The 12,017-nt window shown below is 44.9% G+C and overlaps 1 pseudogene; it reads right to left on the bottom strand.

Moving 5' to 3' along the window:
* Window positions 1–971: 971 nt before the first annotated feature.
* LOC130023185 (ER membrane protein complex subunit 6-like) lies at window positions 972–11,119 on the bottom strand (annotated as a pseudogene).
* Window positions 11,120–12,017: the final 898 nt, after the last annotated feature.

The raw sequence follows: 12,017 nt of genomic DNA, 5'->3' as shown, positions 1-12,017 counted from the left end.
TTCTTCATTCCATTCCTACCCATTCCAAAAGGGGCCTTGCTTGGCGATCTCAGTTCTGTAATCCAGGGTCAAGGGTGTGTTATCATTTGATACTCTCTACTCTCATTTTCTTTATATACCACAGAGGAGTGATATCATTTGGCACTTGCTCCTCTCCCTCTTATTTTATTCAATACGATACCTTCCAGCTCCCTCCAAATTGCCGGTAACTAGAAGATCTATTTTTTTCTTACAGTTGTATGACGTTTCACAGTGCATGTGTGATACCTGTAAACATACCACAACTTCTTGAACCGTCCATTTGTCACTGGCCACGTATCCAGGTTATTGCAGTAAGCGCTGTCATGAATTACGGTGGATACATAGCTTTTTGAAGGATGTTTTAGTATACATACCCCCATACTTAACATCCTGTGGGGTTCATCTTCAATAGGATTTTTCTTTTTTTTAATGAAGACAGCCGTAAATAGTGAAAAAAGACTTGAAGTCGCACCTTTCATACCTGAAAGTCATGGTTAGTGGGAGGAAAGGCAGGGCTATAAAAGGACACTCTCAACCAAGAATCCCAACTCCTGGAATGAAAGGACAAAAGGGTGTGAAAGATAAGATGCACTGCCTACCAGACAGAAGCCAGAACTGCCACACCAGGTCATGTCGGCTTAGGAAGCTCTTCCTGGCTGATCTCTACGTAAACCCCAGGAAGTTACTCAGAGGCCCAATCCCAGCACTCCAGGGGTCAAAAACTTGGTGATTCTGCCCTCTTGCCAACGTTGGGGTGGGATGCATGGAGCGGTTAATGCATCAAGTAGGAAGAACCCTTCACACAGTGCCTGACGCTTCATTTAATCTGAAAACGATTACAGGATCGTTGTCTTCTGATATAAATGATAACGAGACCGATGAAGCAGTGAGGGTGAGGACTTGAAAACTCTGTGGGCACGGTTGTTCCCTGGGCGCAGCCAGGAGCCGGGTCAGTAGACGCGCACCAAGCCGTAGAAGAAGGTCCAGAAGAGGACTTAGGTGAAGAGGCCGCCGACGAGTCCCTCGGTAAAGAGTGGTCGCCAAGGCTTAAAATACTTGTTCCACCTCCTCCCCACCTTGAGGGTGAGGAGCAGGGAGACCAGGATGGAGGCAAGCAGGTAGAAGAGGAAGCAGTACAGGTCCGAGAGGCCCAGGGTGCCGGCCGTGACCCCCAACAGTGCCGACTCCAAGGCTCGGCAGTAATCCAGGACGGCTGCGTTGCCGCGCACGGCCGGTTCACTGATGAACGGCGGCCCTTCCCGCTTGGCCACCTCCGCGGCCGTGGCCCCTGCCTGGGCTCACGCCCGGCACCGGCGCGAACCACGCGAAGCTGGAACTCGTTGGTGGCCGGTCACTCGCATCCCCTCACACAGCCCAGCACGGAGACCCCCGTGGAGCCACCTCTCACTCTGATTCATTTCTTCCATTGTTTTTACTAACTTACTAATTATGAGCCAGGATTTTTTTTATGGTGTATAACATAAGAAATGAAACGCACATAAATGAGTGAAGAAAGATCGAAAAAAATACATTTTATTTAATTATGCAGAAAAGAGCCAAAAATGTGAGCAATACCTGAAGTTAAAGTTGGTGGTTGAAAACAAGTTTTCACCAAAGAATTGGGTTTTGCTCTTCCTTTTCGTCCCCCAAGCTGAGCTGGTCTTCTCCCCCACCCATTCTTTACTCCCCCCACACACAACCGGTTCCTGTGGGGGTGGGGCCGCTTTAGAAGTGGGTGTGGCATCTGTAGAAGTGGGCGTGGTTCACGCTGCCGCAGGTAGTTTAGTCATACCAAGAAATCTAGTCCCCACACCTATACACAAACATGAAGAAACAATGCAAATCCCCACCACAGGAAGAAGATGATGACAAGAGTCCAAATGCCTCAGTAGGTAATATCCACCTATGGGACCTCTCTGAGAAAAAATTCAAATATGAAGTCATGAAGATGTTCAATCAACTCAATGAAGCACTCAGACAGATATCCAGTAAATTGAAAGAGGACGTGAAAGAAACAATGGATCGCACAATAGAAAAAATGCAGGAAGAAATGAGAGCAGAAATTGGAAAGTTAAGCACAGAAATGTCACGAATCAAAGATTTCATAGATGAAATAAAAAACTCAGTCTGTGCCCTCAAAAATAGAATGACCACAGCTGAGGAAAGAATCAGTGAGCTGGAAGATCACCTGCACCAAAACAACAGGCAACAACAAACAGTGGCAAGGGACCTCAAAATAGCTCTACAGAGAATCAGAGTCCTAGGAGACGATTCCAAGAGAAATAACATTAGAATCATTGGACTACCAGAAGCTCAGGGAAACAATCCCAGTGAAAAAGCCATGGTTAAACAAATCATCGCTGAAAAATTCCCAGAGCTGGACAATGCAGTCATTCAGATTCAAGGAGCACAAAGGGTGCCAGCTAAAAGAGACCCTAACAAAAACACTCCAAGACATATCGTAGTTAGAATGATCAATGCTGCTGGTAGAGAAACAATACTGCAAGCAGCAAGGTCAAAGAAGGAAATCACATACAAAGTAGCACCCCTTAGATTCACAGCAGACCTATCAGAAGAAACCCTCCAAGCCAGAAGGCAGTGGCGAGATATAGTGAAAAAACTCACTGAAATGAATGCTTCACCAAGAATAGTCTATCCGGCTAAACTATCACTCAAAACCGAAGGAATGGTACAATATTTTCTAAATAATCAGCAGTTCAGGAACTTCATAGACTCAAAACCAAACCTAAAACAAGGGCTAAAGGGGCTACTATAAGAGAAGACAAGCCCTACAACCACAACAGACCCTTACAAAAAGATGACAGAAAACCCCATAACAGTAATCTCTCTCAATGTCAACGGTCTAAATTCACCATTTAAGAGACACAGAGTGGCAAAATGGATACAGAGATAGAACTCAACATTCTGCTGCCTACAAGAAACTCATATCAACAGTTAGAGCAAACACAACTCAAAGTGAAGTGAAGGAAAACAATCCTGCAAGAAAACAGCTCCTTCAAAAAAGCTGGGGTGGCCATACTAGTATTCGACAACATTAATTTCACGTTGAAAAAGATTAGAAGGGACAGCAAAAGCTATTTTCTCTTCATCAAGGGATACGTACAACAGGAAGAAATCACACTCTTAAATGTTTATGCACCTAATGAGGGAACAGCTAAATATTTAAAACAACTGCTAACAGATTTTAAGGAGGACATTGCTGGCAACACAATAGTAGTTGGAGACTTTAGCATTGCCTTATCACCTCTGGATAGATCAACAAGAACAAAACTCAGCAAGGAATCACTGGCTTTGAAAGAAGAAATAGAAGAGAAAGGGCTTATAGACCTATACAGGGCTTTACACCCCAAAAAGAAAGAATACACATTCTTCTCCAGTGCACACAGAACATTTTCCAAAATAGAACATGTGCTAGGCCACAAAACATACCTCAACAGAACCAAGAAGATAGAAATAGAATAAACCATCTTTTCAGTCCACGATGCACTGAGGATAGAAGTGAATCACACACAGACATGGAGAACCAAATCAAACATCTGGAAATTAGACCTTGGACTACAGGCTCGGCGGACCCAGGGACAGAGCTTCTCTGCTTGCTCCCACCACCACAGGTGACAAAGGGATTCTAATCAGGAGCCCCACCCTACCCTGCCCTGTCTGCTTCCATCAACCACCCAGGGATCGAATTGTGCACAGGAGACCCACCCTACCCAGATAAATACCCCACTGGCAGACTTCCACTCTCGAAACTACTTCCACTACCTAGCCGTCGCCACACTCCAGGACGCTTTCCGGACCCGCGCGGCTGCAAGCGGCCGTGCGACGATCATAAGACACTAAATACCCAACTTCTGGAATTGTCGTACCATATTTGATAGGGTTCAAATATGGTAACACCTACAAGGGTGATTAGAGGTTGCCCCAAATGCCTCTATCCCTCTCGGAAAGACTGGAAAGCTACAGAGAGTATTCCGCCCGCACGGAAGAGCCTGACAAGCTATCAGCTGTGTATTCGATATGCCAAAACCAGTAACTACAACTGGTCTCATTCACCTGACCCTGAAGGCTTCACCGACATGGCAGCACTGAGAAGGATGAGAAAGGAGAGGCCGACAAAATCTCAAGGCCGACCTAGGCTGCCACAACGAAGGAAGACAAAAATGATCGTCTGTACTTTCAATGCATGTACGCTAGCATCAGATGCATCCATCGAGGACCTGATGGTACAAGCAAGAATGATCAAGTACGACATCATTGGTCTGACCGAGACAAGAAGGCACGAATCACACCATGCCTTTTTCAACACTGGAGAAGAATTGTTCCTCGGAACATGCGATAAAAGAGGTCTTGGAGGCTTCGGTGTCCTTGTCAACACAAACTTGGCCAAGAGCATTGATTCATTCAAATGCCTAACAACCCAAATCTGATGTTTACATTTGAATAGATGTGGCTCACTGCCTGCAGTTTCTATCTTCGTTGTCTACGCACCAACATTTCATTATGATGAAAGAGAAATCGAGAAGTTCTACATGGAGCTAGAGAAGTTCTATAAAGATGACAACACCTTCTACAAGATCATTGTGGCTGATTTTAATCCCAATATAGGACCAAGAAGATCAGCTGAAGAAATTCACATCGGGACCCATGGCCTAGAATGGAACGAACAGGGTGAAAGACTGTCTGCGTTCATCATGTCGACCAAGACCATTCATAGTAACTCACAGTTCCAGAAATCAGAATATAAACGATGGACATGGGAGTATCCCGGTGGACGATTCCACAATGAAATAGACCACATCATATTCAATCGACGGTTTTGCCTGACTGATGTCGCTGTTGTCCCAAAATTTCGAACGGGATCAGACCACCGTCTCCTTTGTGTAAAATTCTATTTCACAGAGCAGGGAGAAAGAGCTGCAAAGTTCAAAAAGAGAACTCCCAGAATGACCACCAACTGGGAACTCTTTGGTACTATTGCGGCAACATGGGAAGATGCCATTGTTGACAACATTGACGAGGAATACGATCGACTGGTTCAGCACCTCCATGAATGTGCGAGGCACGCCAAGAGAGAGATAGCCACAAAAAATCGTCTATCTTCGAAAACTCTTGAGCAAATTCGCCAGCGTGGTTTGGCGCATGCCTCAGGCAACCGCAAGCTAATGTCCGAGCTCGCAAAGGAGTGCAGAGATGCGATCAAGGAAGACCTCAAAGAGAGAAGAGTAGAAGTACTGGTAGATGTGGCAGAAGCCAGGAAAAGTATTCGTAACGCCCGCCTGTCCTTCGCCAACTATAAGACCAAGATGACTGCCCTCCGAAGTCCTGATGGATCCATCACATCCTCCAGAACGGCAATGGAGAAGATTATCCATGAGTTCTACTCAAATCTCTTTGATAGCCATGTCCACTTGCTGACATACCAAATTCCACAGGATGGATATGTCGTTCCCAATGTTCTACCTTCCTAAATCCGACACGCCATTTCGTCGGTAAAGAAACAAACAGCACCCGGCCCAGACAAGGTCAGACCTGAACACCTGAAGAACCTCCCGTCAGCACTCATCAATACACTGGCTCGGCTCTTCACTCGCTACCTGTCTGAATGCAAGGTTCCGTCCCAGTGGAAAACCAGCAGGACCGTACTACTGTTCAAGAAGGGAGACATCCATGACATTGACAACTATCGCCCAATCTGCCTATTGTCTGTCATTTACAAGTTGTTCACTCGAGTCATCCTGAATAGGATTGGCAGAACACTAGATGAAGGACAACCATGCGAGCAAGCAGGGTTCCGCAAAGGATTCAGCACCATCGACCATATCCACACAATAACCAAGCTCATTGAGGTTTCTCGGGAGTTCAAGATGCCGCTCTGTTTAACGTTCATTGATTTAAAGAAGGCCTTTGATTCTGTTGAGACGGAAGCGGTCATTGAAGCCCTAGCCAATCAGGGCATTCAAGCCCAATACATCAGGATCCTCCGTGAGCTGTATTGCAGATTCACTACCATGATCTCACCATTCAACAAAGAAGTGATCGTTGATGTCAAGAGAGGGGTGCGGCAGGGTGATAACATTTCACCGAAACTCTTCACTGCCACCCTCGAGAACATCATGCAACGACTGGAATGGAAGGAATGGGAGTGAAGATAGATGGTCGGCAACTACACCACCTCCGCTTTGCTTATGACATTGTTTTAATAACACCAAACATCAGCCAAGCGGCACAAATGCTGGCCGACTTTGACCGTAAGTGTGGAAAGGTAGGTCTACAGCTGAATCTTACGAAGACAATGTTTATGAGAAACAGCCTTGTTCCTGATGCCCCATTTGCTCTCAATGAAACGGCCATCTCCGAATGCAACAGCTATGTGTACTTAGGTCGAGAGGTCAACATGACAAATGACCTGGCACACGAGCTGCAAAGGAGGAAGAGAGCAGCTTGGAACGCATTCAAGAACGTTGAAGAAATAGCTAAGAGGACGAAGAACCTCCAGCTCCGGGCACATCTCTTTGACTCCACTGTTCTTCCTGCATTAACATATGCCTCAGATACCTGGGCCCTACGCAAATAAGATGAGAACGCTATTCAGGTCTCCCAAAGAAGAATAGAAAGAGCTATGCTTGGAATATCACGTTTCACTCAAATGAGAGAAAGAATCCGGAATTTTGACATCCGTCGACGATCAAGGATCAGGGTCACTGTCTCATTTGCCAAGGTGTCGAAAATCAGATGGGCTGGTCACGTAATGAGATTTAAAGATGACCGTTGCAATAAAGCTGTTACTGACTGGATTCCACGGGATATCAAAAGACCGCGTGGCCGCCCACCTACCAGATGGTCAGACTTCTTCGTCGAGATCATGAACGATCGGTTTGAGGCCCTTCATGTTCCCTGAGTGAACAGATGCCATTGGGCTACACTAGCACGCGACAGGGACAAATGGAGATGTTACTGGCGCCCGCTCGAGCAAATCGACGACTAACGGGAAGTTAAGTGATTAAGTGATTAAGTGAATGCTGAACAATGACTGGGTCAGGAAGGAAGTCAAGGACGAAATCTAAAAATACCTGGAAACCAATGAGAATGAAGACATGAGCTACCAGAACTTATGGAATGCAGCGAAAACCGTAGTAAGGGGGAAATTTATAGCTCTGTAAGCATATCTCAGGACAGAAGAAAGGATGTACATAAGCAACTTGACCTCACAGCTCAAGACCGTAGGAAAGGATCAACAGAAAGAGCCTAAGTCAGGCAGAAGGAAAGAGATCATAAAACTTAGAGCAGAAATCAATGACATGGAAACCAAAGATAGAATCCGAAAGAATCTAACATTCAACTGCCTGAAAGAAATACATTTGAATAGTCAGAGAAAAAAACAGACTCAGAGTCAAAGGCTGGAAAATAATTCTTTAAGCAAAGAACATATCCAAACAGGCTGATGTGGCCATGTTATCTGATGGCATAGATTTCAGGCTTAGAAGGTTTATAAGTGACAGTGAAGGTAATTTCTTAATAATTAAGTGATATGTACATCAGGAAGAAATTATCCTCCTAAACATATATGCACCCAATGGCAACTAACAAAATATATAAAACAATCGTTGATGCCCTTAAAGGAGGACACTGGTAACAACACAATAGTAGTTGGAGACTTCAATGATACTTTGTCACTCCTTGATAGATCAACTAGACTAAACTATCAAAGAAACACTGGCTTTAAAGGAACAAATGGAAGAGAAGGGGCTAGTATATATACACAGGGATTTTCATCCCTCAAAAGTCAAATATAATTTTTTTCCAGTGCATATGGAATATTAAAATTTGCTCGAGCGGGCCCAGTAACGTCTCCATTGGAGACTTTGTTGTTACTGTGTCTGGCATATCGAATACTCTCGGTAGCTTGCCGGGCTCTCCGAGAGGGGCGGAGGAATCGAACTCGGGTCGGCCATGTTGGCTGCGTGCAAGGCAGACGCCCTACCCGCTGTGCTAGGGCATTTGCCTTGCACGCAGCCAACATGGTCGACCCGAGTTCAGTTCCTCCGCCCCTCTTGGAGAGCCCGGCAAGCTACCAAGAGTATATCGCCTGCATGGCAGAGCCTAGCAAGCTCCCTGTGACTTATTTGATATGCCAGACACAGTAACAACAAAGTCTCCAATGGAGACGTTACTGGGCCCGCTTGAGCAAATCGAAGATCAACGGGAGGGCCTTTACCTTTACGTCGAGCATATGGGATATTTTTCAGGTAAACCACATGCTGGAACAGAAAACATATCTCCACAAAATTAAGGGGATAGAAATTGTATCAACATTTTTTTTTAGACCATACTGCACTGAAAATAAAAGTAAATCACACAGAGAAAAGGAGAATAAAGTTAACCTGGAAACTGAACAGCTCACTAGTAAACAATCAGTGGAATAGAGAGTAAATCAAAGTGGAAGTCTAAAGATTCCTGGAAACAAATGAAAATGAGAATACAAGCTATCAACACTTGTGGGACACAGTAAAAGTGTTAAGACAAAAGTTTATAGCTCTGCAAGCACACATCAGGAAGGAGGAAAGGGCCCACATGAATAATTTAATACCACAACTTTAGATCTTGGGAAATGGCCAACAAAATAAGCCTAAAACCCCAAACAAGGCAGGAGGATGGAAACAATAAAGCTTAAAGAAAAATTAATGAGTTGGAATCCCCAAAACAGTCCAAAACATCAACGAACGAAAGAACTGGTTCTTTGAAAAAGTAAATAAGATCAATAAATCACTAGCAAGATTCACAGAGAGAAGCCTAATAAACTGAATCAGAAACGAAAGAGGGGACATCACAAAAGAAACCACAGAAATTCAAAGGAACATCAGACATTACTTTGAGAATCTTTATGCCACAGAACAAGTGAGCCTAAAAGAAATGGATACTTTCTTGGATAACCTACCAAGGCTGAAACAAGAAAATTTGGAATGCATGAACAGATTTGTCATTATTGAGGAAATTGAAATGGTAATTATAAATCTTCCACACAACAAAAAGCCAGGCCCAGATGCATTCACTGGTGAATTCTTTCAAATTTTTTTCAAAGTTTTCCAAGTAATTGAATAAACAGAAAAACTCCCTTACAGATCCTATGTGGCAAATATCCTGATATCAAAAGCAGATAGAAAACAAACACACACACACACACACAAATTACACACTGAAATCCCTGATGAACACAGATTTAATGATTCTCAACAAAATTTTAGCAAAGAGAATACAAACACGCACCAAAGAGGTCATACACCATGACCAAGTACAATCCATCATGGAATGCAACAATGGTTCAACATTCACAACTCAAAAAAAATAATGCACCACATGAATAAACTATAAAGTAAAAGCATATGATCATATCAATGAATGCAGAGAAAGCATTTGATAAGATCTGTATTGCAAACCATAATGCCCAAAATAAAAGACAGAGATAGAGCGAGAGTGAGAGAGGAGAGAGAGAGACAGAGAGAGAGAGAGAGAGAGAGAGAGAGAGAGAGAGAGAGAGAGAAGAGGAAACCTACTAGAGAAGCAGGCAGGGGCTGGGTGAGGAGGGAAACTGGGCACACTGGTGGTGGGAACAGCTGTGGACCATGATATGACTGAAACCCAATCATGAACAACTTTGTAACTGGGTTTCTCTCTGTGTTTAATAAAAAGAAGTGTGGGATTATGTATGATGGCAAGAATTAACCCAAAAATGCCTAAAAGGAAAATAACTTCCTGGCATTGAGGCAGGGTTTGAGTGTCTGAAGAAATTGGTGTGTGGACGTGGATACTAGTGAAGAGATTATTCTTGGAACATATAGGCATGTAATTTAATCATGAACAATGTTGCAAGTCATGGTAATCCACCCACAAAACTAACAATAAGACCAACCCCCCAAAATTTTAGAGTGTATTTTCTGGTAATGAATAATTATCTCAGTCCTCTGACACTCTGTGGAATTAGGGGTAAACCTATTGGACACAGCACACTTAATGGACTCCATTCATTGGTGTGGAGTGGGTAGGGCCACATCCTGTCTGCTCATGACACTTGAACCTTTGTCAAATGTGTGTATCTCAGAAACAGAAACAGTATTTTGTTTCAACAGTTTGTGTCCTGAGCCTCCCCCCACACCCCCCTCCGATACACACACACCAAGAACCCTTTCAAGAACTGATACAATCCCTCAGTGATTGCCTCCAAGAACAGGGTTCTGAGTTTTTGGGTGGGTATTTATACACAGGTCAGAACAGGTTCAGGTGCTCCTGGACTGGCCAAGCACACCCGAAGAAGGTCATCTAGGAAGAAGCTCTTCCTAGTCCCAGCACAGACTCATCACCAGAGAGAATGCACAAATCCTCCCAATAAGCACCTTGTATGTTTCAAAGGGAAGCAGCTATAAGTGAAAGAATTTTCATCAAAGGTGAGTAAGTGAATAAACTTCTGTGTGTTTTTAGACCAAGGATTGGACCTAGGTCTGTCTGAACTGTCTGAAGAAATGACAATGATTGTTTGCCCCAAATTTTGAGGTAACAGAGAGAGAATAAATGCAAATTCGCAGGGGCAAGGAGGGTCATGGGACTGTCTTCAGGGTAGAGGCCCTGAGAGTGGGGAGCTGAGTTTGGTCATCAGGGACGTGAGACATGGGGACTCTCCTCCCCAGCTGCCATTTCTCCCTCAGCAATTCCTGTTTCCTGAGAGCTCCTCAACTCATTTCCTGTGCTGGAGGAAAAGGCCCCGCTCTGACAGGGCCCAGGGACAGGCCTGAGTACTCTGGGCCACAAGCAGAATCTCCTCCCAGAGAGACCACACACCAGCCTCCCCGGGTCTCCTTCTTTCTCTATTTAGGCTCCCCCATGAAAATCTGCATGGGATTTGCATGGGGGACCCAGGGTTAAAACCATGTTCACACTCACCCCGACTCGGACACTCTCCCCCTGACACATTGTCTGAGATCATGGACCTTGAGGGCAGGAACGTGCAGCAGCGCTGCTTTCTCCTCTTTCTGGTGGCAATTCCTGGATGTGAGTATCCCTTGGACAGACCCTCAAAGATGGGCATGGAGCCTCTGAGTTCGTGACTCACTGTGGTTCTCTGTCCCCAGGTGTCCTGTCCCAGGTACAGCTGCAGGAGTCGGGACCAAACCTGGTGACACCCTCTCAGATTCTGTCCCTTACCTGCTCGGTCTCTGGATTCTCCCTAACCAGCTATGCTGTCTACTGGGTCTGCCAGGTCCCTGGAAAGGGACTGGATTGGATTGGTATTATATGGGGTAGTGGAAGCACAGACTATAACCCAAGTCATCAGTCCTGACTCAGCATCTCCAGGGACACCTCAAAGAACCAAGTTTACCTGAAAATGAGCAACTCAGTAACTGAGGACACAGCAGTGTATTATTGTGCAAGAGGCACAGTGAGGGCAAGTCCCTATGAGCCAAGACAGAAAACAACTGAGGAAGACAGGGAAGCTGCATGGGTGTGTGACCACCAGGGGGCGCTCTTCTCCTGGGACTCCAGGGCTTTGGCCAAGGGCAGGGTGAGAGGATCCTGTAAGGGGGGTGCTTTCTCTTTTCTTGAAATATATAAAACAAATTTAATAATCCAAGTATGTCCATTTTAGTTATTATTTCTTGTTCTTTTACAAAATTGTTTATTCCTTTTCTTGTCTCAGAATCCACTAATGTAGCACTGTCCTCCCGATGTTCATCGATTTGCTCTAGCAGGCCCAGTAACGTCTCCATTGGAGACTTTGTTGTTACTGTGTTTGGTATATCGAATTCATCACGGGTAGCTTGCCAGGCTCTGCCGTGTGGGCGAGATACTCTTGGTAGCTTGCCGGGCTCTCCGAGAGGGGCGGAGGAATGGAACTCGGTTCGGCCATGTTGGCCCCTTGTAAGGCAAACACCCTACCGCTGTACTATCACTCCAGCCCCAGAATCCACTAATATATAAAACAAATT

This window comes from Sorex fumeus, unplaced genomic scaffold, assembly GCF_029834395.1.
Source record: "Sorex fumeus unplaced genomic scaffold, SorFum_2.1 ptg000022l, whole genome shotgun sequence".
NCBI classification, from domain to species: domain Eukaryota; kingdom Metazoa; phylum Chordata; class Mammalia; order Eulipotyphla; family Soricidae; genus Sorex; species Sorex fumeus.
Note: the sequence above shows the minus strand (reverse complement) of the source record. Positions and strands in the feature narration are given on the sequence as shown.